Source organism: Apteryx mantelli, chromosome Z, assembly GCF_036417845.1.
Source record: "Apteryx mantelli isolate bAptMan1 chromosome Z, bAptMan1.hap1, whole genome shotgun sequence".
NCBI lineage: Eukaryota > Metazoa > Chordata > Aves > Apterygiformes > Apterygidae > Apteryx > Apteryx mantelli.
In genome coordinates this window covers 36,884,648-36,911,824 of record NC_090020.1, presented here as the reverse complement: position 1 = coordinate 36,911,824, position 27,177 = coordinate 36,884,648, and the positions used below count along the sequence as shown (strand labels likewise).

Below are 27,177 nucleotides of genomic sequence, written 5' to 3'. Positions count from 1 at the left end.
CAGTATTAGATCCTACATACCAGTCAGATGCCACATGGTTTGAATAACAGGCACCTCTGTTAAGTGTGGATCAAATCAAAATCCTTGCATAATCATTGTACAATGCACTGATAGAAATCTCTGCCTTTGAAACTGCTTTTTGATGTAAAGATGAATTCTTCCAGAGTTTATCCTGTCACTGATGCATGCATGTAATTCCCCCTAATGCTAATGAAAGTTGAAAACACTATGGTTTCGAGCAGTCCTAGAAGTCATCTTGACCTTTCATACCACTAACTAAATAAAATGAACCACATGGAGTTTACTCTAGGTGTCTGGAAGGCTAACTTTGTTTACGATCTTAAAAATTATAGTCCTGTCTGCATTATTATCAATGCTAAAGATGTAAGGGCTTTTTTAATAGGCTTTGGCCCAGAATTCTTAGCAACAGTTCCATTTTTTTCTGCTATTCAAAATTGGAAGGTAAAAAATAAAAAGAAAGAGCAAAAGTTAATTTTCCAGGAGTAGCATTAACTCAGTCATGTTATATAAGAGGAACGTATCTGTTTATATTTAGTTAAATTTCTGTTGGAATGTTATTGCATGAAAATACAATAATAGATAATTTTATGAAATTGCAAATGTAAACAGAAACAAGAAATATAGTCCATCTATGCAAGTTTTTTACTCCTTATTATGTTACTAATTCTGCCATCTTTGTTTACTTTAATGAACTATTTTCCTGCATTGTTTCCAATGAATTTAAACAACAAGAAAAAAAAAAGTAGATTTGGGACACTGATGGCTGGTTTCATTAGAAGATCTTGTGAAGTTCTTTATTTCAGTAGTATCCACATATAAGTGTTGAACCATGTGTGTGGCAAACCATTAATAAAAAATGCATACACCCAGTATACAATTTCTCTGTTCCAATAAATCAAGCTCTTGTTCACAAAGAAACTTCCTCACTGAGGCTAACATCCGAGGCAAGCTGTAGGTTTCACATTCAGCTGCATTGGCAGCAGTTCTCTTCAAATGTATTCCAACTTTTCCCCCCTTTTACAATGCAAAAAGATTGATTTCTCATGGTTCAGTCCTTCCACCCAGATATATTACTTAGTTGGTTTTATTTCTAGTGCCATGTGTGGTTCAGAAATCACTCTGTCAAGCAGTGTGCTCCATTCAGGTTCATTTCAGTGCAAGCAGCCCTGTGCACTGTATGTCACTATATAACAAAAGTCTACTGCTTCCTTCCTGCCCTTTCAAAAGTGCAGTTATCTATTGCTGTCTTTTCCCCTATCCGGTTTGATTAAAAGTTATGCATGTTTATAAATAGACCACCACCTTATGTTTTATGTTGTAGATATTAAACAGGGGGCTATCAAGATAGCACACAGCATTTTCTGTCAACTCAGTCTATGCCTTCTTGTCTGACTTAACTGAAACTGCTGTAAATACTGAGTACTTCAGAACCAACCATGGTCAGAAATGATATTATCTTCCAACTGTCTTTATTCTTCCTATTATCTTTAACATATGGGCAGAGAAAAGTGCTGTTTGGACTTTCCCCAGTTGTCTTTGATGTTCCCAGAGGGCTTCAGCTCTAAAAATGGGCTGCTCCATTTCTCCACTTGCTGTTTTTCTTAGTTGAGTTTATTCCTGTGGCACTGTGCGTTTGTTCTGTAGTGGCTGAGAACCTGAGAGAGGACAGTTTTGCGCAGGGTCTGCATTTTGCCTGGCCAGCGTTGCATAATGTCAGCTGTTGCACAATGCAACAGCTGGCTCATGCTGTGGCCTTTTAAATGAACTCTTCTCCACAAAAATGACACTGGTGTTGCAGAGATATCATCAAGTCTATGCAATAGCTCAGAGCATCTGAGTCTAATTTAACTGTGCTATTTAATTTAATTACAGATTTGTTGTAAGTACTATGTTAAAGTTGACTGCTGCTGCTGTTATAATTGATTGGGAAAGAAAGATGTCAAGAACTGTTCATTTAAGAGGCTCTCACATAAGGCAGGTAGACGCATAGCACAGCAGCTGACATTATGCACAAGATATAAAACTCCATCAAAACCTTTGGCTCAGTGATTTTGGAGCAATGTAGGAACCAAAGCAAGTTTCCTCTTCTGCTTGATCTTGGTCATATTACAGCTGTTATGGGACAACAGTAATGACTGATCTAATAATCCATTCTTGCCTATTTGTTCAAAGTGAGAAATGTAAACTGATACCCAAACTAGGGGTAGCGACCCTTGTAAGTGGAGTCTCAGACTAGGCAGAAATTCAATTGCATAAATGGTAGTCAAAATTGGAAGCATATTCTCATGATCCCTGAAATGAAACAGGAATTGATGCCTCCAACGAAGCTGACCAGGTACAAAAATATAATTCCTTAAAAGGTGTAGCAACTTACTTTCCTTCAGTCCCTTTTCTTCTCTCTGTGTAGCATATGGAGATAACTCTCCTGAAAGAAAGTGTGCTACCTAATCTGCCCCTAGGATGGGGCAATTACCTATGTCCCTTTGCAGATCAGACTGAGCTTGCAATTTAAACCTAAGAGAAAATATAAATCATTTTTTAAATTATTGCTAGTCTCCAATCTTGTCATGTCTTTTGTGAATGAAAGACATAGAATGTCAAAGGGATGATAATGAGATCTTGAAGGGAAAATATATTTAGGTAACATTTTCCTTCCTGCAGCATTTAAGGAACGTAGCCCTACAGAAGAGATAAGACAGGTATTTAAAAATCCACTTTAATAAAAACAAAAGTTCTAGAAGAGAAAAAAAATGATGTAGCCTTTTTTTTGTAGTTGTGCAGTCTATTTTAATTGCTTTTTAATGATGAATAGCTGTTCAGGTAGTTCCAATTCCAGTAAAGGGAAGAAGAGGAGATGTAGAGCATCTTTAAGTGAACAGAAGTGTCTCACTTTCCTATTTTTTTGAAAAAAAAACCACTAAAACCTTATGGGACTTGAGCACAGACGACGAGAAGGTAAAATGAAGGAAAAGTACAAAATATTGGGTAGCAGCACTGCAATATCAAAACCGTTGGATGGCTGGTTCAGATACAGTACAAGCTTACAATTATATATAACAAAAAAGTCAAATTTAAAATAGTTTTTCTTGTTAACACTATGTTTTTATTTAACAGAAGAGCACTTCAAAGATCCATGTGGGAGTTGGGGACCTAGTTTTCATTTTCTTTCTAACTAATTGGCTCTGCAAATCTCTAGAGAGAAAAGGATTTATGTAGTCTTGAAAATGTTTTAAAAGTAGAATTCAGTGTAGTCTCATCTTCTTCAGCAGACTTCTCAGTCTGAAGTTTTCATTATCTATGCTGGTCATTAATTTTGTGCGCGTGTATGTGTTAAGTAGTTTTATTCATGCTTATAGATCTATTTGAGCTCATGTCACTCTTAAGTTCTTATTCATTAGCCCAATGGTCTGAGAACACTGTAGAATAAATTATTTGAAGTATCATAGATAATTTACAAATCATCAATATGTTGAATTTACTTTTCACTAGTCTAAAATTCAGAACTCGGCTACAAATAGAGTAGAAGATGGGGTAAGCTAAATAAAAGAGAGTGAAGTCTGATGGGGGTGTGTGTGTGAGAAATGTGGCATAATGTCTTCCTCAGTGTTACAGACCCAAGGCAAAGCATGTATGGGAACGTATACTCAGAGCAAACAGTACTCATCTGCTCCAGCACCGTGCCCCAGAACACAGCAGCCCTGAATGGATTAAACTTGTATAGATGTCCCCTTTACTGTTCGTGTGTTGTCTTTGAAGTTTTTCCCATGGTAGCTATTGCTCCCTTATGTGTGTACGCCATATGTGCCAATGCACTGGGGAGGGGAGAAGGAATTTCGCTTTACCGCGCAACTGCTCCCTAATGCAGGATTGCATGTATTTAGTTTGCCTCTGCTGGACTGAGTTTGTTGTCCATTTGCGGGTTGCTTTCTGACCCTGAGGAATTGCAACAGATAATGTCTGTGGCGCAAGAAATAGTAGCTTGTGCTGTCTGCTTCTCGTTTTCTCCCAAATTTTGCCACTTTCTCCAATACATCCATCTATTTTTTTTTTTTTCCCAAAGCCAAGACATTCTTTGCACTTTTGACAAGCTACTAATGGGATGCCTCCCATCTGGAGACCTCTTACGTACTCTTGAAAGCAGAGCATACAACTTTCTGATTCCTGTTTGATGGGGCCCTTAACCATGATGTGTCAGTGTTGAAGCCTGCCTGTCCCCTAGCTAAGACTGGCTTTAAAACAGCAACAAAAACCCAAACCTCCACACCTCCTCCTCTTCCCCTCCCTGCTGTCAACTGTCATTTAGACATTGATATATACATCAAGTTTCTCAGAAAAGCATTCTCTGTAGCTGTACCTTTTGTTGCTGACTTTTAAACCCTTGGTCCAGGTAAGTGTGCCTCTGACACCTCTCCATGGCCAGGTGCTGACCTTTCAAAATAGTATATGGTTTTGTGGTGCCTTCAAAGATCTGGTGCATTTTTAAATTAAGCTGTTTTTTTAGCTTTTCTTATGTACCATTTTCTGGTGTCTAGACCCACTGAGATAGTTATATCTTTCTTACTGAGATAATGGTGAATTTTTGGTTTTGATTTGTGTGCTGCAATACTTAACACAGTATTCTAGTACTGAGGGAGATTTTGGGTTATGGCTTTATAGCTTTTTGTGAACTCAACAAGTAATGTGGGGTATTAAGGGTGCTTAGATGCCTTTTTTACTTTCCAATCTGTGGGATTGGACAACCAAATTTCTGAATGTTTTTGTGCTCCAGCTTGCCAGCTACAAATAGAAATACAATGTTTTGGGTATTATGTAAGTAAGTTTAATAGCTATGATTTTAATTGTTTGGATGTTATTTACAAGACTGAAGCATTCTAGTGCTGATGAGAGACATTAACAGCTAAAATAACTACACAGAAGTATTTCAGTATAATTTACAACAAATGATAATGACAATTGCATTAAAAACATACTTTGGTTTTATTTTTGGGGATACAAGAGACTAAATGCCAAGATCATTCCTTAGCGTATTCATAGCAATTTCAAAGATTAGTTTAGCTCTACATTACATTAATTCAGACACTTCAAGCTCTTGTTTTATGTGTATAAAAGAAGGTAAATCCTGTCCTCGATTCCGATTCTGAGCTTCAGCACTGTCTCATTGCCACACTCTCATTGTTTTACCTATAGAAGTAACTGATGGAGAAGAGGATGAAGCTTTTCCCCACTTTCATTTTCAGGTTTTATAACTGAGAGAATTCAGAAGGCATCAGTCTAAAGTCACCTTGTGTTGTTCAGACCCTCAGGTGAGTATGATTTTACAAGCTAAGGGGATCAGCTCAGTTTCTGAGAGTGCTGTCTGGATCATACTTTAAGAAATAAATGGAAAGCTCTGTGAATGCTTCTTGTGCTTTGGGCATGAGAAAGGCTCATGATGATCTCCTTTTAACAAGAGTGATGATGATGTCAATACTTGTCACATCTGTTTATTCGTCTTGGGCCAGCTTCTGCAGCACTAGTATGTGACATATTTGCATGCTGAAGGGTTGGGGAAATGCAAGAAAAGAGATGATGCCTTGTGTGCCTGTTTGGAAAAGGGGAGAGGCAAAATACTTATTGTGGCTTACTATTTTAATAAGCATATTATATATATATAATGTATATTTAAAGCGTAATAAATAATGATCTTAAAGTGTTGATATAGAAAACTGACACTATTTTGTGTCTATAAGAGGAAAAGGCTTTATGATGAGTATTTTTAATTTTTTTTTATTTTGACAGTTGCAGGCTTTATTAAAGAGTTTGGAAACTTGCAGATAGACTATGAATTTGAGAATAGCGTATACTGTATAGTTCTTTATTCCAATGCCTTCTCCTAAATTCTTTTTGTTTTAATTCAGTGATTGAATAACTGTAACATTTATCAACGCATTCTGACTTGCAGACTTCCCACTCCTTGGCCAGTGCTCTAGCCATGAAGTTGAGCAGCTTCTTGTGCTTTTTTGTTTCCATTCCAATACTCTTATACTTCTTTATGTCCAATGGAACAGCTTCAGTAAGAGGGGTAGAGTGTCCTGCTCCTCTGCATAATGCCGTGTGGCTAAGTCAGTCTCTAAGAGGAGATTCCTTCATGCTGAGGAGGTCCAAGAGCCTAGCTCTTCATCTCTTATTCCTCTAACTGCTGGACGGATGCATAAGATTGGGCACCATCACCAAGCTCTGCTTTTCAGGAGACAGCAACTCAAACTATTTGGGTTGTGAGAACTGATCATGCACTAAACGTTCTTAGAGGATTTGGGTTGTCAGGGTTGTCACAATGTCTTAAGCATTATGTCAGTTAGTTTCTGGATCTCAGTGGAATTGGGTGTCTAGTTGCTATGGCAGGGGCAGTTTTAATTGTGTATAAAGGTTCAGGCATATAAGGCATTTTTAGGCAAAACAGGAGACAGCTAATGACACTTTCCAGATTAGCTAGATACTTTTTGGGGGTTACAAATTCAGACTTGGGTGTCTGAAGCCTGACTGACTCCTATTTTAGATACCTAAATCCCTTTTTCAGTTTCTGTCCTTAGCAGAATTCCGTGGGATGGACTTTGCTGTTTTTGTAATAAATACTGTAAAAGAGAGCCCAAGGGTAGGTCCTGCAGACCTGAAGCATGTAAATAATTTTTACAGTGATGTTTTCAGTGCTGCTTTCATCACAGGAATAGAAAGATCAGGTGTGAAATGCATTTTTGGAGTAAGGACAGTGCACCAATTAAAATTTATCTAAGCTTATAAAATGATTGTGGGAACACTAAGACCTTGAAGTTTGAACCACATCAGACCTTACTATTTCTTTAAAGTTATTTCCATTATGTTTATTATGAAAGCAGACAACACATGGTAAACAGAATCCAAAATCCAAATTCTATCAGGGATTCCCAAACAAGTTCAGGCCAAATTCCAGCTTTGCCTGTTGCTTTCAACTGCTCCTATCAAGCACGTACCATATGGCCGTGAAAACAAATACATGGACAGCTTTTTTTTTTGTCAAATAGTGACAAAACAGTTTGGGACCGTATGCTACAGGACGTGAGTGAGCACTCTAACGGCTTACATCAGTAGGATGAACAAACACAGAAGAAATGTACGGTTGCCCATCCTTCTCTGCTTGCTGCGTATGTTTCTACAGTACAGAGCAAGAATTTATTCTGTGGTTTCTTCACTGTAGTGATTTCATCTCAGCTCTGCCCACTGATTCTCCCTGCATGCATATTCATCAGTGAAATATGACATGGAGTTTTTTTGCGGTCAGCGACAAAATCTTATGTGGCTATGAAGGAGACTTCAGTGCTCAATATCTAACTTGGTCAAATAATTGAGCCTTCATAACCCCAGTTTCCTCCGGTAAGTCAGATTAATAATTCACAAGCTTGTGTCAAATGCTAATTAATTCCCAAATGCAAAAATTATTTGGATCCATATCCTAATTATTTTGTAAGATTCTTTCAGAGCCTCAGAGGAAAAAAAAGCAAAGTATTTTTATGGAGGATTTTGCAAAACATAGACTGCTTTTATGCAAGCAATTTTATCTTCTTACCATGTTTACAAGGTAAGAAACTCAGCTGAACAATTGTAAGTGCCAGAGGAACACAGACTCAGATCTTGTAAGGCTTTAGGCAGGTAACTGCTTGTGTTTTAACCAGTTAAACTTGCTGTAAAAGTCACAGGTTGCAGCACTCATTCTTTCTTAGCCTCCTGAGCACACTCCTTTGTGTACTGAACTCACCTACTGCCCTGCACTAGAACAGAGACCCCATATCCTGTTGCCCCTAGGTACTACTATGATGAGGATGCATGCCCAAGATAGATCCTGAAGGGCTAACCTGGTGCGTCAGGTCTGGTGTGAAAGGACTTGGCACTGCAGGTCGTAGCCAGCTCCATCATAACCTTTGGGGAGCCTTTCCACTAGCACCTGATAAGAAGTGTGCTTATCGTCACAACCAAACCGCAGATATTGCCAGAATTCTGGAAGAAAATAAAAATGGGTGAAGGGAGAAGCAATGCATTCAATCATAGCCCTGGTTATGCTTTTTTGTTTGCTTTGGGGTTTGTTTCCCCCCCCCCCCCCCAATTAATCTACTGAAACAGATGCGGTACCATGTAACTGGAAAGTAGCAAATGCACTGGCTTACATATAGGTGGTGGCAAATATGGCAAAATAGTGAAAGGGGGAAAGAAATTGCCAGGCCAGACACTTAGAAGTTTTTGCAGTTATTCTCTGCTGTTAGATATACATTGGAAACAACAGAGGAAGAAAAGGACATATATTTTCTAACTGATCAATCTATAAGTTGAAGAGGTGATGTGATCATCAGGATGTATCAGTTAGTCTTGTTAGCATAGAAAGGAAAGTACAAGTGCTTTGGAAGAGAAGGCATCTGCAGTACTATGCAGAACTCCAGCCACACATGTTCAGAAAGATTAAGTTGGATTGCCAAAAATGCAGGGGGAAAAAAAAGGCTAAGGTGATCAGGGAATGAAGAATCAATAATTTCAGAAGAGGTTAGAAAATTTAGGCTTGTTTAGTTTAACAAAATGAAGGCTGAGGAGTTACTCTAGTCACTTTATACAGTAAAGAGGGGAAGTGGGAAGCTACTTAGGCAAAAGAATAATAGTGGCACAAGAGATAAAGGGTATAAACTGGTCATGAATAAACTTAGGCTGGAAATTAGGCATAGGTTCCTAACCATCAAAGATGCAAGGTCTGGAGCAGCCTTTTAATCAAAAGAGTGGAGCTTAAAAGAAGGATCCTCACTACTAAATTAAGTTTCAGATGTTTCTGAAAGGGATTATAAAATGTGTTGTTGGTCCCCCTTTGTCATCTGTAGGTGCCAGAAGAGTTTTCAATATGGGACTGGAGCCCTAAGAGGAAAGAAACTGGTTGCAAGAGCATGAAGAAGAGAATATGCTGCAGTGTGTGCCTTTGTCTGTGGTAAGGAGAAAATTTCATGCAAAACAAGTTTCATTGAAAGAAAAGAAAATTTAGAGCTTGATTTGGGGAAGAAGTTAAGGGAATTTGTATGTATGCAGCACCACTCAGCATCAAGTCCTCAGAAAAGCCTAAAACAGTAGGGATATTGTATTTATATAGAAGGCTTCTGATTACATTTTGCTATTAAATTATACCAGAATATTTTTTGTATTTAAGTTATCACAAATATGTTAGAGGTTTTTTTGAGAGTTTGTATGATGTAGCTAACAGATGCCTGCTTGTGGTTCTGCATTATCTTAGTGGACTGATTTCTTCAAACTACAAAAATGTAAACTAGAAAGGATTTAGGAAAGCCTATTTACATTGTGCTCAGAATGTCCTTCTCTCACATAATAAATGTACTTTTGCAACGTTTTGCAGCTTTAGGGTAACAGAACCGTTTCTACCCAGTAAGGATAGAAAGTAACATTTATTTTTGATGTTTGCTTGTAACAAAAAAGCAGCCGTCGGGCACTCAGAAGAGGATGCCGGGTGGCCGTAGGTGCCGCAGTGCTAAGGCGCCTGGGCGTTTTGGGGGCAGGAGCAATGGGTTTCGGTCACTCGATGCGGTGCGGGTGCAAGAGGCGTCAGTTGTGCGTCAAAGAGGAAGGAGGAGAGGCAGCATTCCCCCCTCGGTCGTTTTGTTTGGACTTTTTTGGAGGAAGCTTGAAGGCTCCCGCAGCTTTTGGAGGCAGGGCGCGCTCTCTGGCGGGGCCGCAAGCCCCGGCTCCCCCCTCCAGCCCCTCTGCCCTCCCTCCGGGCCCCGTGCGGGGCAGCGGCGGCGGGCTCGGCCGGGGCCGCAGGAGGGGGCCGCCCCGGCGCGGCCCCCGGCAGAGGGTGCCGGAGCGCAGGGGCCGTCCGCGCCTCTCCCCTCCCCTCCCCTGTGTCGGATTTGTCCCCGGTGACGCTGGGATGCTGGGGAAGGGGGGGGGGGGAGGAGGAGGAGGAGGAGGGGGAGGGGAAAGGAGCGCGGCTCCCTCCGCCCCCAGTCGGGACAGTCCGCTAGCGGGAGCGCAGCGCCGGCCGTGCCAGGGCCGGCTGCACACGCCGCACCTCCCCGCCCGGCGGGGCCGCGGCCACCGCCAGCCGCCGCCCGGGCGAAGTTCGCCGAGCGCCGCGCCGCCGCCGGGCCCGCACCCCCCGGCCGCCGACTGCGCGCCCGCGGGCGGAGAGGAGCTCCCCGCCTGCCCGCCTGCCCGCCTGCCTCCCTCGCTCCCTCGCTCCCTCGCTCCCTCCCGCGCAGCGCCGCGCAGCGCCGGCCGCGCAGCATGGTCCCCGCGGCGGCGGCGGCGGCGGCGGCGGCGGCGGCGGGGCCGGCCGGGCGGCGGGGGGCGGCGGGCCGCCTCCTGGCCCTGCTGGCGGCCGCCTCGCTCCTCCGCCTCCGCGCCGCAGGTAAGGAGCGGCCCCGCGAGCGGGCTCCGCGGGGCGGCGGGGGGACGCGGCATCCGCGGCCGGAGGATGCTGCCGCCGCTTTTCGGGCAGGGCTGTGCGGGGAGAGAGGAGGCGGGCAGAGCCGCGCCCGTTTCCAGAGGGGTTGTGCGTATCCCTTTGCGGCTGGCGGAGCCGCCGGCATCCCCAGTTGCTGGCTGATGACTTTTTTTTTTTTTGTTCCCCGTTGCAAAATCGAAACCTGATGTTGCATTTTACGAGGGGGGCGGGGGTTGGCAGGGGCGAGGGCAGCGGTGGCTTCTCGCTAAAACTTCTCCTTCCTCCAGTGCATCGCCGGCTCCCCTGTGCCTCTCCTCGGCCGGTCCCGCGCACCGAGGCTGGTTGGTGGCGGTCGGCGGGGTGTGTGTGTGGGGGGGGGGGGCGAAGGAGGAGAAAACAAAGGAAAGTTCGGGGTTTTGTTGTTGCCCAGGGTGGATAGCGCTGAGTGGAGCCTCCCTCCTCCCCTCCGCCCGCCCTCCAGCCCTCCCTTCGGAGTGGTTATAATAATGTGTTATTATTTGGGCTGCTGAGTGTTGCCAAAATCTCAGCGGGAACGAGGGGGGAGAGGGGAAGGATTAAAGTTGAGTGGGCGAGGGGGCAGCCGCGGTGCTTGCTTGATGGAGGCTCAGCCCGAGTCTCTTCTCCGTGTGCTTTCGTGCTTCGGAGGGTCCCGTTTCCAGTGGGTACCTGGCCGACTCGCAGGGACAGCGGAGGGCAGCCTTTGCGCTCGGGAAGCGCCGGGGCTCGGGCTGGATAAACTGCCCTTATTAACGTCTGATCTTGCGCTGTGGCAGCGGCTGCTGAACAGTTGCCAGCGCCGGGATTTATAGGGACCTCGGGGAGCGTGCGGGGCTGGAGAACCGCGATGGTGTAAGAGTTACGGTTCCTGTAAAAGAAGCCGCAAAAACTCCCCCCCACCCCCGCCACCTCCACGCACGTTTAAGATGTGTGGTGCTTTCAGGGCAGAAAGGGGGGAGTTTTCGCTTTTGCATTTTCCCTGCGACGTGAAATGCACTGGGGAGGTGGGAACTGCCGGATTCAGCTCTTTGATCTTCGTGAAACCATTCTCTGGAAAATTGCCCTCTCCCCCTTCGCAGCAGATAACCCTTGCTCACGGGCTCCTTCCCGGGGCGCTTTGCCCAGGGCCTGAGGGAGGAGGTGACAGGAGGCACCATTTCCACGCCAGGTTTGTAACCCTTCCCCTGCGCCGCCGCGGCCGGGCAGTGCGAGGGCTCGGCGGGCGGGCAGGCGGTTCTCCCTCGCCTTTCCTGCCTTCCACTTAATTGCGCCCAAGTGCAGGAGGAGACCCATGATGTCTTTAAGGAAAAACAGTGATGCTGCAGATTAGAGGAGACTTGTTAATCAATTGCACGTTTGAGAGGGCTTTTCTTCCCTTTGTTGCTCTCGCTAATCCATTTACCTCTCCCCGGGAGGTGACAGATGCCTATATTTCCTGTTATTCAGCTCCGGGGTCCTGGGTCTTGCCATTTGTTGCACTACCGTGCAGCAGAAAGCGTAGAGGGGTTGGGGTCTTTTTCCGGCGGGAGGGCAGGCCGAGAGTGTATTACACCTCGTGGATCTGGGGGCAGTTCCCGTGGCGTTTATTTTCCTAGGGCCTTTATTGCTCCCTTTGAAGGGGGGCCCGCTAACAAATTGCACGGCGTGGCCCGCCGCCCTGTCCCGGCCGCGGGGGCTCCTCGTCCGGCTGGGCCCCGGGGGCGGCGGGCGACGCCCGCGGCTCCTGCCGCCGCCGGGCTGTAAACTGAGATCCCGGCCCTGCTTTCCCCGGCCCCACTTTCTTCCATTTCCCCCGAGCAGCTGGATCCGTTTTCAGGACGTGTGCAGGGCTGCCAAGGAGTTTCTTCTCTTTCTTTCTTCCCTTGCTCAAGTTTTTCTCCAGATCGGGATCTGGGCCTCCTTCGCCCGTTTCCCGGGACCGTTTCCCACCCAGAGCAGTCTGCACTGCAGACGCTGGCCCCGTTGCAGCCCATGCATGTACAGGCGTTTGGGCATCTGCCACGTCCAGCTCCCTCCTGCCCTCCAAGTGCCCCGCGGCACAGCGTGCGGCCCGGCGGGGCGGGCGGGCAGAGGCGGCGCCGGCGGGAGCGCGCCTGGGCGCAGCGGTGCGCGCCGGGCCGCGGGGCGCCGCGCGGAGCCGGGCGGAACGAGCCCGCAGCGCTGCGGCCGTGCGAGCGGGCAAACGCCTCGCCTCGCCTCGCCTGCCGCTCGCCCTGCCTCGGCCAGGGCGTTTGCCGTTTCTCTCCAGCCGTCTACAGCAGAGATTCCGTGTTTGCTCCAAGTGCTTGAACCTTCCTGAAGGCAGTATAAAATCGCAAACTGCCATTAAAAGGGGATTGGGGAATATTTTTTCCCCTCCCTGTGCTTTTCTGTAAGTGGGTTTGTGATAATCGTCTCAACCACCTGTGTAAAGTGTGGATTCATGATACTTTTCAATATGCCTGAACTCTAAGGCTCCACTCTCTTCATATGATGTGTAGCAGAGTGATTAGAGCTCAGCAATAAAATCACAGCAATAAAATACTTGTAGGGTTTTATTGTTAAGCAGTATTTTTCTGCTTAATTAGATTTGCTTAATGCTAAACAGAGTATTTGTTCATCTACATTTCATTTAAGTGTTTATTTTTGAAAATGTTATTTCAGTCTTTTCAGTGCCCACTTTAAAATACAATCATTTTCTGAGAGGTTCCAACGCAACAAAAATTAGGATGGTAGTTTGTAGAAACTGGTGATGCACAATCTACCAGATTTATAGATTACAAATTTATATTTACATAACTTGTTTTATCTCTTTAGCATTAAATAGGAAATGACGTTTTAGTCAATCTAAAGTTGATACTCACATGACTTGCAAAGTGTGCAGAACAGTTTGTTTGTTTTTTTTTTTTTAAAGATTTCTGTCAAAAGTCTTTGGGAGTGAGAAAATACTGGTAACCCTGTGTTATGATTTTGCAAACCCTGTGGTTTGTTAACTTCTAACTGTTATAAAGAAAAGAAATCATTTCTTAGAGTACAGTGTAAGTGGAGAAATGAATAAAGTACAAAATTCTTCTAAATGCCCTCAAATGCATTACAACAAAAAGTACTAAGATGCTTGAATCTTTAAAGTTGCATTGTATTTAGCCACAGCCCTTTCCTGACTTTCATAAATGAGATTCAGCTCTGGAAATTGTATTCAGGTCGCCTGGTAAAAGCTCATACAGCTTTGAATATGAGAAATCTTAATACAGCTTTTAATAAATGCCATTGACTACATGGCCTTTTTTAGGTCAAACTTTAACTGAGCCTTTTCTTGCGATAATTAAATTGTCAAGTAGCTTAGTGGTGAAGTTTATCCTTGGGTCAAGAGTTGCCACTGAATGTTTTTTTTTCCCCTTGAGTGTCTTGATTATGTTAAACATTTGTAATGGCATTGCTATCTTCTCCATAGTCTCTTTTCTGCTGTAAATAGTATAGAAATACAAGATGCAGGGAGAAAAGGACCAGCTGACAGACCAGGCAAATTAATCCTATTTAGTAAGCTTCCAGTTGTTTGCAAGAAAGCTGATCTTTTTCTAAACTCCCTGCACTTTGTCTAAGGTGTTAATAGCTTTCAGAACTGTCATTTGCATGGAAATATATTTGACCATTATTAGAAAACTGATAGTCTTAGCCCCACTAGCCTATGAGAATGAAACTGGAAAGGAAAGAATGGTATTAAATGCTGCCTCTTTTTGATAACTGTGTGAATCTTCTGTATATAAGACTTGTAGTGTTCTCTTCATGGTTTATTTTCAAAGCCTTAATTCAAATTTTGTATTCAGTAAAAAGTGCTAGCTAGAAGCAGTCAGCATCTGAAGTTTTTAATCATACTGTTGTCTAAGAGAAGATTTATTTTTCAGACCCTCTTTTTATTATTTTGAACATTGCAGGCAAAGTAGAAACATTATGTCAAACTTCCTTTGTTTTTTATACACAAATCTTCCTGTAGAAGTTCTGTGTTGTCTTGGGCTGTTGCTCAGAGGGAAGAAATGCTACTTACAGTATTTCACCTAATTTATAGTATCTGTCACTATGTCCTCTGTGCAGAGGATGGCTTGCCATTTAAGTTTGTTTATTCATTGTGAAGCTGTTGCTTTGTAAAGGAAGTTGTCATTAGGCTCAGCATGTCTGGAAAGTATGCAAGTACTCAAATCTTCTAATCCAGTGACTACAGAGTAGTTAAAGCTTCAAAGAAAAGGAAAGGCAGGATTTTGGTGCACTGAAATAAGATGCATTGTTTGTTAATCCTTTTTTTTTTATCATTGCTTATACTGCAAGCTCCTGCAGCATCACCAGTAACCATTTGGGACAAAAAACAGTTTAGCTTAAATGATTGTCTTTTCTCTTGTTTTTGTCTAAACGTGAAAGAAATTGGAAGCGAAATGTCCTGTAACAGCTTTTTCATTTGCTTTTTCTCAAGCTTTTGCCATGCACCAATAATCATTTGCAAACATCTTGCTAGATAATTTTTCTGATGTTCTCTGTAGACTTGATGCACAAGCAACCTTTTTCCTCTGCATCTGTTTGTCCTCCTCAACTAGTTTGGGAAAGGATTTCGTTTCCAAGCAATGTTGATTGTTGTTCTTTTTTGAAACCACAAATAGTTGTATGGCTTTTCTGGGAGTGGTAAAAGACGCTTTTCAGTCAGTGTGATCCCTTAGCTCTAGAGCATGGCTTTGTCTTTACCTGGCAGTGGACATAAGTACCTTTTAGATTTAATACTTCCCCTTCAGGTGACACGAATATTTAAATAGAAACAAGAAAAATACATTCAATATTGTCTCTTGAAAGAAAAATCCCTATGTGCATATTGGCATATCTATGCCACCTTCCCTGAACTTTAATTCTGTCTTCTACTTGCTCTGTTTGAACACTTCCTTAATATCAGTAGTATAAATATTTTATTCCATAACTCCAGGTTTTTGCTTCTTGTCCTCGTCACCACTGCTCTAGGCCATTCATTTAAGAGTTCATCTGGTAAGTATTACTTCAAGATGAAGTGGCTTCTATAACGGATTTTTCTAGCTTTTGCTAGTTTCATGCTTTAATGTTATTTTTCAGCAGTATTGTGAATATAACTAGAGTAACTTGACTTGTATGAAGATAAATTCCATTAGGGTTCTGCAAAAAATTGTGAAGGCTTACTTTTTGGCACAACATACACAGCTGCCAATTTGAATCATAAATGAAACTATAAAGGAATAATTCCTCATCAAAGGAATAATACAGTCACATATTCAGTTGTAGGATAGAGAGAGGGCAAATAACTTACAGAAAAAGACAGGAAGAATTTTATCAATGTTTCTTAAGAAAAAAATACAAAAACTATGGTTGTAAAGAATATTAAAACTTTTGTTTTTTACTAGTCAGACATAGAAACACTTTCCTCTTCTAAATCGTATGAACCATCAACAAAACTAAGTTAATTTTATGTAAGTCTGAAAGAGGAATCATGGAGCTACACCCACATACAAACTGATGAGACTGGTGGACTCCTGCATGATGGAGGAGCTTTCTTTCCCTGCTGTTTACAACAGAACAGGTAGAGTTGGCTTGCACAGGGGACATTAAGGATTTTCTGAAGACCAAGGTTCAGGGGTGGTGATGACCTGCACAGAAAAATTTTAGGAGCAGGTTAACTCAGAACACTCAGGCATTTGAGCTGTCTTTCACAGCAAGATCTTTGTATTACTCCTTTACGTATATCATTTATTTGTAAGACATTAATCTTTCACTTAGCAAGCCCTTAGCAAGCTATAGCTCTTGTACTTTTTTCTTACTTATGGACAGACATCTTCCATATCCACATGCACTGGTAGGCTATCTCCTTCCCCATCCCCAGCTCTTCATCATTTCCCCCCTGCTAGATATTGCCACCTTCCAGCTCTACTGTCAGGTCAGAGGGTGGATGGTCAGCAATCTGTTTCAGGCAAAATTAGCATATGTCCTGTAGTTCAGTCCATGTAAGCTGACTTGACTGATTTTGAATTAGATGGATCAGAGATCTCTCTTATGAGCAGCTTTGCTGATAGGCCAGAGGAGGCTGTAACACCACAGTGCTGGTTACCAAGCTGGGATTTAGCAGAGAGGTCACCTATTTCACTAGCCCACCTAGATCTGGTAGCCTTTGGCAAGAAGGTTTTGATGAACGGCTGGGAGAAGGATAGGAATAGTAGCATCTTCCAAAAGCAGAATTAATGAATCTCTGCTTAGTTCACAGTGTCTGTCTCTGTCATGCACTTTGCTTCCTATCTGCCTTCATGCTTCATAGGAGCTTCCCATAAATATCAGAAAAACTACTCATTAGCCTTCCTTTCTGTCTTGTCTTTAGAAATCCTCATTTAATGGTTAGGCTAATTGTGTGCTATTGTGCTGGCTGGTGTTGTCTCTTTCTTTGTGTACTCCATCTTAAATTTGTCAAAGATTGCAGGCTGTTTTATACACCACTGAGCACAGCAGAATGCTGGTCAATGACCGAATTTCTAGTATGGCACAGGTATGTAAAGAAATACCAAGCTGTGACTAGTACAGTAAGTCCGTGGGAGAGAACTACACTAAAACTAGTTGTCTGTGGGACCACCAGTGCTGGCACAAGGGAGGGAGCCAGAAAGCACAGCGAGGGAAAGGAGGAGGGCTGAATCACAGCAGCTCCATCTTCAATCAGATGAAGGTGCTGTGGGACCTCTGATTTATTCTTTTGAAAGAAGAGCAAACACAGGTCTGATACTAGAAAAATAAGACGTTTCTGAAATGAGGAAGTCGAGAAGGACAACTCTGGGAACATTCAAAAAATTTGTCTGGGTTTGCCTGAGAAATTACTCTTATGAGTGTATCAAAAGCATTGCTGAACAGTGCAATATCAGAAAATGAAAAAAATGTATTAGTGGTACTTTTTGACAGCCTGTGACTGTAACAGCTGAATTATCTTAAAATAGGTTCTGTGAATCTCTCATTTGAACTAATCTATTAAAAAACAAAATTGTTTGAAAGCTTAAGAGACCCTGAAGAAGTATGAAATTTTCTGTATATTTGATGGTAGTAAAGTTTTAGAAGGAAGTTATACAATTTAAAGAGAGTGCTGAGGTTTCATAGTGTATAAAATGAGGGAGTGTATATGCTGGGAAATAAATTAACAAATGGGTTTACTGTGGTTGACACAAAGTAAAAAGTCCGAAGAAATATCTAGTTCAGGAAAGTGACATGGCAGAGTTACATATAGAAGAAAAAAGAAAAACACAACAACAATATTAGACCTAATAATATGACAATGCTGTTTCTATATATATATAAATCTTTATCTATTCTTAAAAAAAAGGCATGAAAAGAAAAATGAAGACTGTGCCAATAGATTTTAGATATCTGATCCAAATATAATATCCTGTTTTATTTTAGATGGCAATGATCTTGGGTGTTCTGATTTTAAATAAGCATTGGTTTGTACACTTTGCTAATGTGTTAGTGAGGCATTTTTTGAACCTTTATGAATGGTTACTTTGAGGTGCACCTACCCAAAAGTGATTGTCATGTAATATAAAGGTACCCAGACTGGATATCGGAGAGCCAAATGGCCAAAAACTAACCCTACAAAATCCAATCCGTTGCTGGCAAGGCTGCCCGAATTGGCTTACCTCCCAGTTGCTAGGAGTGTGAATGCTGGCACGGGGAGGAAGTTGGACTGAATGGCTAGAGGGCTGGGAGAGAGAGAACAGGGTAGCCCTGGCTTAGCACAGCCTGAATTGCCAGGGGATTGTACTCGCAGAGATAGAAAATGTGATATGCAGAAATATTTACATAATTGTGTGGGCTAGAAATTTGAGACATTTTTCCAAAATATTCTCATAACTGATGGCTATCTCACATTCAGACTCTGCAGAGCTGAGTCTTACCTGTGTCGTTCAAATAAGAAAAATCTCACTTGCCTCAAAAGCCTACTCTGCAAACATATAGTTGATTAATTGGCATTTAGTTATTCTTGCCACAAATACCCCTTTTCATTTATTTTTGCATTCTAGCAGAGGATTTGCCAGTAGACATTACTTAAGCTCAGTTTTAGGATTCCCATGAGTTCTGTAGTGCATTGTACTAGGTAAGAATGAGTGATATCAACTGTATTAATATAACAAGAGAGGTTTTTTAATACAGTAAGCACATATGCAGATGGAAATGGTATGGAGACATTCTCTCTGTGATATGGAGACAAATAAAGTTTTGGGAAACATATAGTAAAGCTTTAGCTATTAAAGCTAAAACCCACTAAAGCTCTCATGTTGTTATTTAAATGCAACTACTTGAATATACCGAGTTCAAAATAACGAGGATCTTGTAGTATCAAGGCATAATTACTCTCTTAAGTCTTATGACTTTCTGTTGAAAACTCATGCTTCTTTTGAAGGGACTTGAAACTTTTTTCATGAGGTTGAAAAGAAAGAAAGGGGAGGAGTCTCTGCCAAACCAGAGAATTACATTCATATAAGGATTTTCTTTACTGGGGAATGCTGGGGAATGGGAAATAAAGATCAGTTGCAGTACCCTTGGAACCCAATAGCTGAAGGGTGACCTTAAACATTAAAAACTATTTTAAAATATTCTGTAGTTATATCGGTGGTTAATGATGACTCCTTTCATGATAGACCAGAATCCCTTACAAAGGGGAAAGTGATATTATGTAGATCAAATTACAAGTTTGGACAGGATTTGAACCAAACTTACATAAAGAGAATATATCTGCTGTTGTTTTAATTTTAAAAATAACTGCTTCCTAGCTCTGCCTGGAAGCAATTTAATGCAACAAGTCTTTTTTTTTTTTTTTTTTTTTTTTTTTAAGTATTTCCAGCCAAACCAGGAGCAGTAGTTAATAAAAATCTTGAGAGGGTGAGTCTGTTCTTTATGTTTGGTTTTGCAGACTCAGTGAATTTGGATGGTAATATCTCAACTTGTAGATAGTTATCCAACCTGTCTCATTAAAGCTGATCTCACGTTTATTTTGTTTTGTCTGTGTCAGTGTAGAAATAGGATTCAGCTGTGTTCCCTCACAGGTAATAGAGAACCTGTAACAAAGTCTATTGTCCACCCTACTGTGGTTTTCAAAATGTCAAGGAAAAGAAACATTTGTTGCAGATTTCATGTCTAGAAAGTTTTTTGGATAAGGTTCCTCTTCACACAAATATGCATACTTTTGTCAATGTATTATTTAAATATATATTCAATGTAGGCAATTGTTTGTCATATAGAAAATGCTTTGAATTGGATCATGCCAGTCAAAGATAAGAAGAGCATGTAGAGACAGGAAAAATAGATTTCAGAAATTATCCCGTTTTTCAATCCAAAGCACGTAGAGCGAGAGACAGTTGTGATTCTGGAACTTGGGGATGGATGTGCTTACCTGGGGAAGTACTGCAAAAAGCAAAGGTGTAAATTTACAGAGCATTTTCAAAATTGTGAAAAGTGGAAAAAGCTACCTCACATTTACTGAACACTTACTGTGTTCGCAGAGGTAGTTATTTGCATGTACTAAGTTCAGTGCGAAACCACAGGGTAAGCTAGATGTAGCAACTTCTTGTTGCAGACAAGCCTTTAGTGATCAGTGAAATACTTGAGATGTCATCTTTGTGTTGTTTTTGGCATATGATTTATCATTTCTAGAAATGAACTGAGAAAATCAAATCTCGGTACAGTGCTGCTAGACTCTATAGAAATTCAGCAAGTGTCTTTACATCTGTTTTATTTTCTAGAAAGCTCAACATCTTCTGTAATCACAGTATCATTGGGAAGGAAGGGTTTGAAGGGACCTTGAGAGGTCAGATTATCTGTTCCTCAAAGCAGGATGACCTGTATGTGGCATCACCTCTTCTCAACCAGTGTCAGGAACAGAGATTCAGAGACTTCCATAGGCAAATGTTCTAGTGCTTAATTATCCTTGGTTACAACATGGGTTTGTTACTTACTCTTACAGTTTATTCCTCTATGCTTTTAGCTGTCCTTTAGGATTTCTGCAACTCTTGAAACATCTTCTGAAACTTTGAAACAAACAATTTTCAAAAATTTTATCTTGTTTCCTTGTAGATACCTCTCCTCAAGAAAAAAAACGCCTGTTCTCCCAGCCTTTCCCCTTATGTTTTTAATCTCTGCTCATGCTCATTCCTCTCCTCTAGGCTCACTCCAAAACGTCTTTCTTGAAGTGCATTAATGAATACTGCAGTATTTCAGCTCAGCCTGTACAGAACTGAGTAAAGAAAAAGGATTACTTCCTATATTTAACAGATGACATTTTTATTCCCAAAGTGATGTCTGCCTGTTTTGTAACGGTATGTCGTTGCTCAGCTTATGATCTACTCCAGACCTTTTATGCAGAATTGTTGCCAAGCCTGTTAGCCCCCATCAGTGTAATTGTTTAAGCACAGAACCCTGTGCTTGTCTTTACTGAATTGCACTCCCCCCCCACTGACCATTTTTTGCTGATGTTTTCTCTCATTTGCCAAGATCAATTTAACAGCAGCACATGGCACTTCAATGTTGTCAGTAGAATTCAATAAACAAGATATCAATAGCACTGAAATTTGTGAAACTCCACTGTTAAAAGTTAATCGTTGATAGCTGTTCTTAGTTTTCTAATGAGTTTACACTTACCTCTACATCATGTTTTCATATTTTACCTATGAGAATATCATGTGGGACAGTTTCACCTCAAACTAAATACCACCACCATTTCCCTTAGGTGGTTCAGCTTCATGCTATCATTCAATGCAGGATAGGAGCTGTCATATTATAGACCTTGGGAGGTAAACTTCCTGTAGCAGAAACTCTTGTGACATGTCTAAGTCTCCACTTCTGTCATTTCTGCTTAAATAACTTGCCTTTCTTTAACTTAGTACAGTATGTTGTCATAATTGTACCAGAGAAGGAAATTCATCAATTTGAAAGGCAGAGTTCAGACATAGGTATTGCTAAAGATTCAGTTAATTTTTTTTCTGAGTTCAGACAAAGTTCACAGAAAATTTTTTTCCAACGTTGGTTTCTCTTTCTCTCTTAAAATCATGCCTGCATCATTTTAATGTATTAAAGTGCTATCCTTTAATCTTACACTGGTTAATGTTTTCCTGCTTTTCCTTGCTGTTTAAAAATCCTTATTGTGTGAGTAGTTGCATGTTGCAAGACCATGCAATTAAAACTACTGTGCCTATTGGAGCATATGGTATAATCTCAATTTTGAGAATTAATATTCATTTGAAATAAGTTATGGGCTTGGATTTATCAAAATAATGCAAGAGTAGGTAGATACCTTTCTCACTGTATTTACAGGATTGTCTTTGTCAGTTCCTGTAACTCCCATCATCTTGTCCCCTTCCTTCATTTTACTTTTCTGTTTCCTTATTTTTTTTGCCCTTACAATGTATTTCTTCCCAACCCTTGTGGGTTTGTTTGTTTGGGTTTTTTTGTTTGTTTGTTTTTGTTTTTCTGACTAATCCTTCGCCTACCACCTGGCACTTTAGATTGTAGGAGCTCATAGATATCTTCTGGTTGCCATCAACAGTAGGAAGCACTTCAAAGTGATCCACAGAAGCCATTTCTGGCTGTCCAGAGAGAAGTTGCCTGAGCAGCAGGCAGGGTGAATACCTCCAAACTGAAGTTTTTCTATGAGTAACTGAGCGCTTAGTGCCAGTTGGCTGCTCCTTGTTAACTGATGATGCCTCAGAAACTCTGCTGCTATCAGCAATCTCTGCTTTTTTGCATGGGATGCAGGAGTAAGACCAGGAAAGGTGAGGCAGGGAGCACAGCACTGATGAAGTGGGAGTAGGTGGGGGTATGTGAGCATGGCTGAGCAGAGGAGTTGGGCAGGAGAGTGAGTGAGGAGAGGGGATTGAGAGCCAGTTTGTGAGGACTGGACAGGTCTGTGGGGTGAGGAACTGGGATTAGGGCCGTGAGGATGTGTGATAGAAGCATAGGGGAGGCTGACTTGCTGGTGTGCATGGACTTGCAGGGAATTAGAAACTTCTACTACCCCTTCTGCCAACGTTACCTGTGGTGCAAGTACCAAACACAGTACTAAGCTGTATTTGGGAAAATCCTTACATTTTGGTTACTTCTCTGTTCATCACCAGATCTAACGGAAGCAATGGCCATGTCTTTCACCACATAAGCTGTAGAGCAGGTTCCGCTTAAGGATAAGAGGGGAAGTGAGCTTGTGTCTTATTCTTGGTTATTGGCTACTGTGATAGGTGGACATTTCAAATACATGAATACTTTGCCCAATTTGAAATATTCATCATTCAAAGAGACGTGAAGGAAGTCATATTCCATTATCAGTTTTACCACCTACAGGCTATGTCTCTCTGAAAGCTATAATACTGTAGTAACAATAGTGGGTAGGTTTATTTAAGAGAAGAGGCATCCTTTTTTTTCTTCAGGTTAAAACTGTAATTTTGAAATACTGAAAATTATGACCTCCTTTACTATTCCACAGTGTCTGATATATGTAATGTCTTTGTGAGAGCTTGTTTATTTATTTATTTATTTTCCTCCCCCTCTATGCTGTTGTCCTAGTGCTTTTTCTCTTTGAACTGGTGAGACAACTCTCTCTGGTAATTCTGAGTCAGTTAGGTCAGACCTGGGCTTTTCTGCGCAGAGACTGCCAAGTTTTTCTAAAATGTGTGGTGGTTTAGGGATTTGGATGAATGTCCAAAAAGGACTGAGACTTGAGACCACCAAATGTCTTTAATTTAAAACCATAATTTGGACTGGATCCCTCTTGGTCCCAAGAGAAAAAAGCCGATACTTTCATTTGTACTATTAGTCATCATTCTCCCCACCATCAGGGTTCCTCTCCTTTCTGAAAGAGCTACAGTTTGTTTTGCTGCCTTAACAAAAATGAGTTAAGTTGATTTAATGTTCTGTTTTGTGATGAAGTGTCTTACCTAGGTCATAGTTTAGCTGTTAACAAGATATTTATGAAGTGGTAAAATTTCTCTGCTCTGTGGTGAATTTAGTCTCTGGAGTGGGGCAAAATGCTGTTCAACTAGCAAATAAAGTAGTTCAGCTTCAAATTATTTGTTAAAATTAAATGCAACAATTTTTATCTTTCAGTAACCACTTAAAGAAGTAGAATATCTGGAACTGCTCAGAACTGGTGTAATTTGACCTCTGCTATAGGAAAAGCTAAAGCCATTTCAGATAGATTAGTACTGCAAGTGGCTATCCGAGGAAGGAAAATTCAGATTTGAAAACCAAGTTAAATTCATACTTTTATTCCACATGTAAACGTGTAAACTGTAAAATATAGCTGAGGACATAAAGCTGATTTCTGTGGTTTTTTTTTTTTTTTTTTTTTTTTTACATTCAAGGCTCATTTGACTGACTCACAAGGGGTTTTGCACAGTATTTGATAAGTACTTGAAGCTGGAATTTCTGATATTCTGCTGGGAGTGGGTTGTTTGACAGGTAACTACTTATGTTATCAGCAGTATGTTTCCCTTTCGCGTAGTTTTCATTGGTGCTTAACAGGATTAAAGCTATAGTGCTTCAGGTCTGAGTGGCAGGGGCCTGCATGTTGGAGATATTCCCCAGACATACAGTGTAAATATAGTTATTATTTGTAATAAGGAATTTTATGTCAGCTGTGGCTTCACCAACAAAAGTTTTGAAAATAATGTTGGTTTGAATTGCAGTTGCATCTGTGAACAAGTAGTGGTTTGTCTTTATACTGCTCACAAGCACTAAGAAATTACAGGTGTGTCCCTTTGCTTCCTATTTGTATATTAGCGGACTTTTTCAGGCTGCTATTTGTGATTTACTGAGTTTCGTCATAAATAATAGAAAAGCGTTTACATGGTAAGTAAGTAGTGACCTATGTTACTAATTACTTAAACATTACATTAAACACTAGCCATGTTTAATTAGCTCAAGGGTGTCAGCCCGGCTTACTATAAACCATTTTTTTGGCTTCTCAGAGGCGTCGTTTTAGTTGTACTTCAGTTATCAGGAACATCCATTTCTGTGGAGTTCCTGTTTCTCTCTTGGTCCAGGCAGGCAGGCCTTTGTGTACGATTTGTGTGTGTGTGTGTGTGTGTGTGTAGTGTAGTATATAGTTCCTTCAGCTGCCATTATTATTTTATGTTTTGGCTTGTATGATTATAGTTCAAATTGAAAAAGGAAATTTGTTTTCCTGAGACTAACATGTGTTTTTGCATTAGGATGGGGTCCAGTTCGCTGTACAGTTTTATTGATCTCCCAAACTGTATGAGCAGACACTAACCATCGAAAGCCAAATTTTGCTTGTCTGCACAAAACTGGACCGTGAAGGAAGTACGTGAACCAGGAGTTGCTCAAAAGTGAGAACCTATATCACTATTTTGGTAAAAAATCTACAGAATGTTTGGCTGTCTTTCCCCAAGCAGCCATCTGCTCAGCTGAAGTTCAAAAGGCCTGAGTCCATAACCCGCTTTTGCATTTTCCTTGCTTGTAAACCAGTTATCATCTGTTGCTAACACTCTTCTAAATACATTAATCATTATTAGTGCCACAAATAAAACAATTTTGCCAGTGGCTTGTGAAGTTGATGGATGCATACAGATTATATGAATAATCAGGAGCCCCTAAAAAATATAGGAGTCAATAAATTAACAAATCAACGCTGCATAAGAACCATTCCATTGTTCTTTCGTGGATTTGGTGGGGTTCATCTTCCCCATGTGTAACGGTGGTCTGAATCACATGAGAAGCAGTGCCGTTCTTTAGGCAGTCTCTACCTCTTGTATAAAACAGGTAGTAAAACTTAGTTTTCAATGCACAGCTGTGGCTTAATCTCACCCACTGGTGCTCTCCAACGTGTAGCTGGGGAGACCAGTGTCTCTGTTAGTTGTATTTTTTGCTTTATTCCATGAGCTCCTTACTGGTGAAGCCTCTTTTGGTGGTTAGGAGTTAGGCTAATAGGAAAATATTTCGACAGATAAAGCACAAGGAGTGCACACGACATGTTTTTTGTTTGCTCTAAATATTACTATTTCTTTTTGAAATACCTTCAGTAATATAATGTTGTTCTATGTGAAAGTGAACTAAGTAAACATTTATACCTCTTTGCTGAAGGTGATAATGAGTTTTTAACTTTGCAAGAAACCAGATTCAGTGAACATAAAGTAATTTTTTACCTGGATAGAAGATGTATTAAAAAAGAGTCAGACCTATATAATTATAGTATGGCTTTATAAAATTGGAACTGAAAGGCATTTTACTTGCCAGATCTGAATTTCTGTGTTACTTCTGTAACTATTAGTGTTCAACACCTAAAACAGAGGAGGGAGTTGTAATTCTGAGACACAGCTGTAGGTGTTAGTGATATTTGTGTTGTGGAGTTAGTAACACCTCCTGAAACTCCTGCTGCAAAGTGAAACAACTTTATAAATGCTGATTAATTTTTCAAGTTGCATGAGAAAGTGAAGTGATCTCATTTATTTTACAAATAAGGAAACTGAGGCAGAGGGAAGTTAAATGGAGCACACTGAGATCAGAGAGGTCTGTCTGCTCTGTGATTATAATTCGGGAGTGTCTTGCCTTGTTTGATCCTAGTCTTAGAAAGAAAAAAAGTGTTTTAAAGTGTGTCCTTCTGATATGTGTCTGGTAATGGTGGAATACCAGCTTTGCTTCTATTGAGGAAAATAATACTTTTTTGTTTGGTTTTGATTTGTTTTTTCCTGAGGAAGCATCAGCCTGTTCATAACGCTGATTTATTGCATTTGAAGAGTTAAGTGGGAGCACCTCATGTTTTAAGAAGCCTGCCTTACCAACAAATTGTACTCATTTTTGCTATCAAATCTTGGCTGATTCAGTGTAGGCAATTTATAGGTGGAAACTGAATAACGGTGCCTGATACTACAAAAGGAAAATGCACCAGTTCTGTGGACTCCTATAGATTTGTCAAAGCAATCAGAAAAAATAAGTAAGAGTAGGGTGAGCAAAAGAACTGATGAGAGATTGGCAACTTAACAGGCCTTACAAAACTTGCCCCTTGCATTTGATTACTAAGAAATAAGTTAATGAGTGATATTAAAATTTCTGAGGATCATTTAAAATTTTAATATAATGGCATAGATAGTGGATGATATTTGAAGGGGCCATAAATCCTCTAATCTCCTCTGAAGAATTTTTTCAAATAATCTTACATTAAAGATGTTAATCTAGCATATTATGCAAGGAATATGTAGATGCTATTTAAACATTGTTTAATGCTTTAGTATTGTGTTTGTGTGCATGCTTATGAATATGTGACCTCAGGTGAGATTGTGCATTATATAATGTGATGTTTAATGGAGAACTTGCTAAAGTCATAAGAAGAAAAAGTAACAGATGAAAATGCTAAAATAAAAACTCCATGTCAGAAATTCTTATTGTTGATTGGGATTCAAATGTAAGTAGAAGCTACTAGCTTGCTGGTATTTTTATGTGAGGGGAATATGAAATTTAAGCTCTTCTTACTGCATTTAAATATCTTGGCATTTAGGTACCTTACTGCATTTAAGTTACTTCGACCTACCGCCATGGTTCATTCTTAATGAGTAGTGGCTAGAGAAAGGGGGACAGGTGACACAACATAAATAGCAAAAACTTACAATGTTTGTTTGCTTGCAATAAGTGGGTATACTTTTTGAGTTTGCAGGAGGAAGTGCGTACCAAGAAACAGGCGTACT

At 41.0% G+C, this 27,177-nt stretch overlaps 1 protein-coding gene across 1 annotated transcript in view; it reads left to right on the top strand.

Annotated features, from left to right (window-relative positions):
• The first annotated feature begins 10,354 nt into the window (after positions 1-10,354).
• The window catches only part of ROR2 (receptor tyrosine kinase like orphan receptor 2), a 149,542-nt gene continuing 132,719 nt past the window's right edge, over positions 10,355-27,177 (top strand). The window contains exon 1 of the mRNA XM_067316213.1: positions 10,355-10,426. The gene's annotated coding sequence lies outside the window, so the exon portion shown is untranslated. The remainder of the gene's footprint in view (positions 10,427-27,177) is intronic.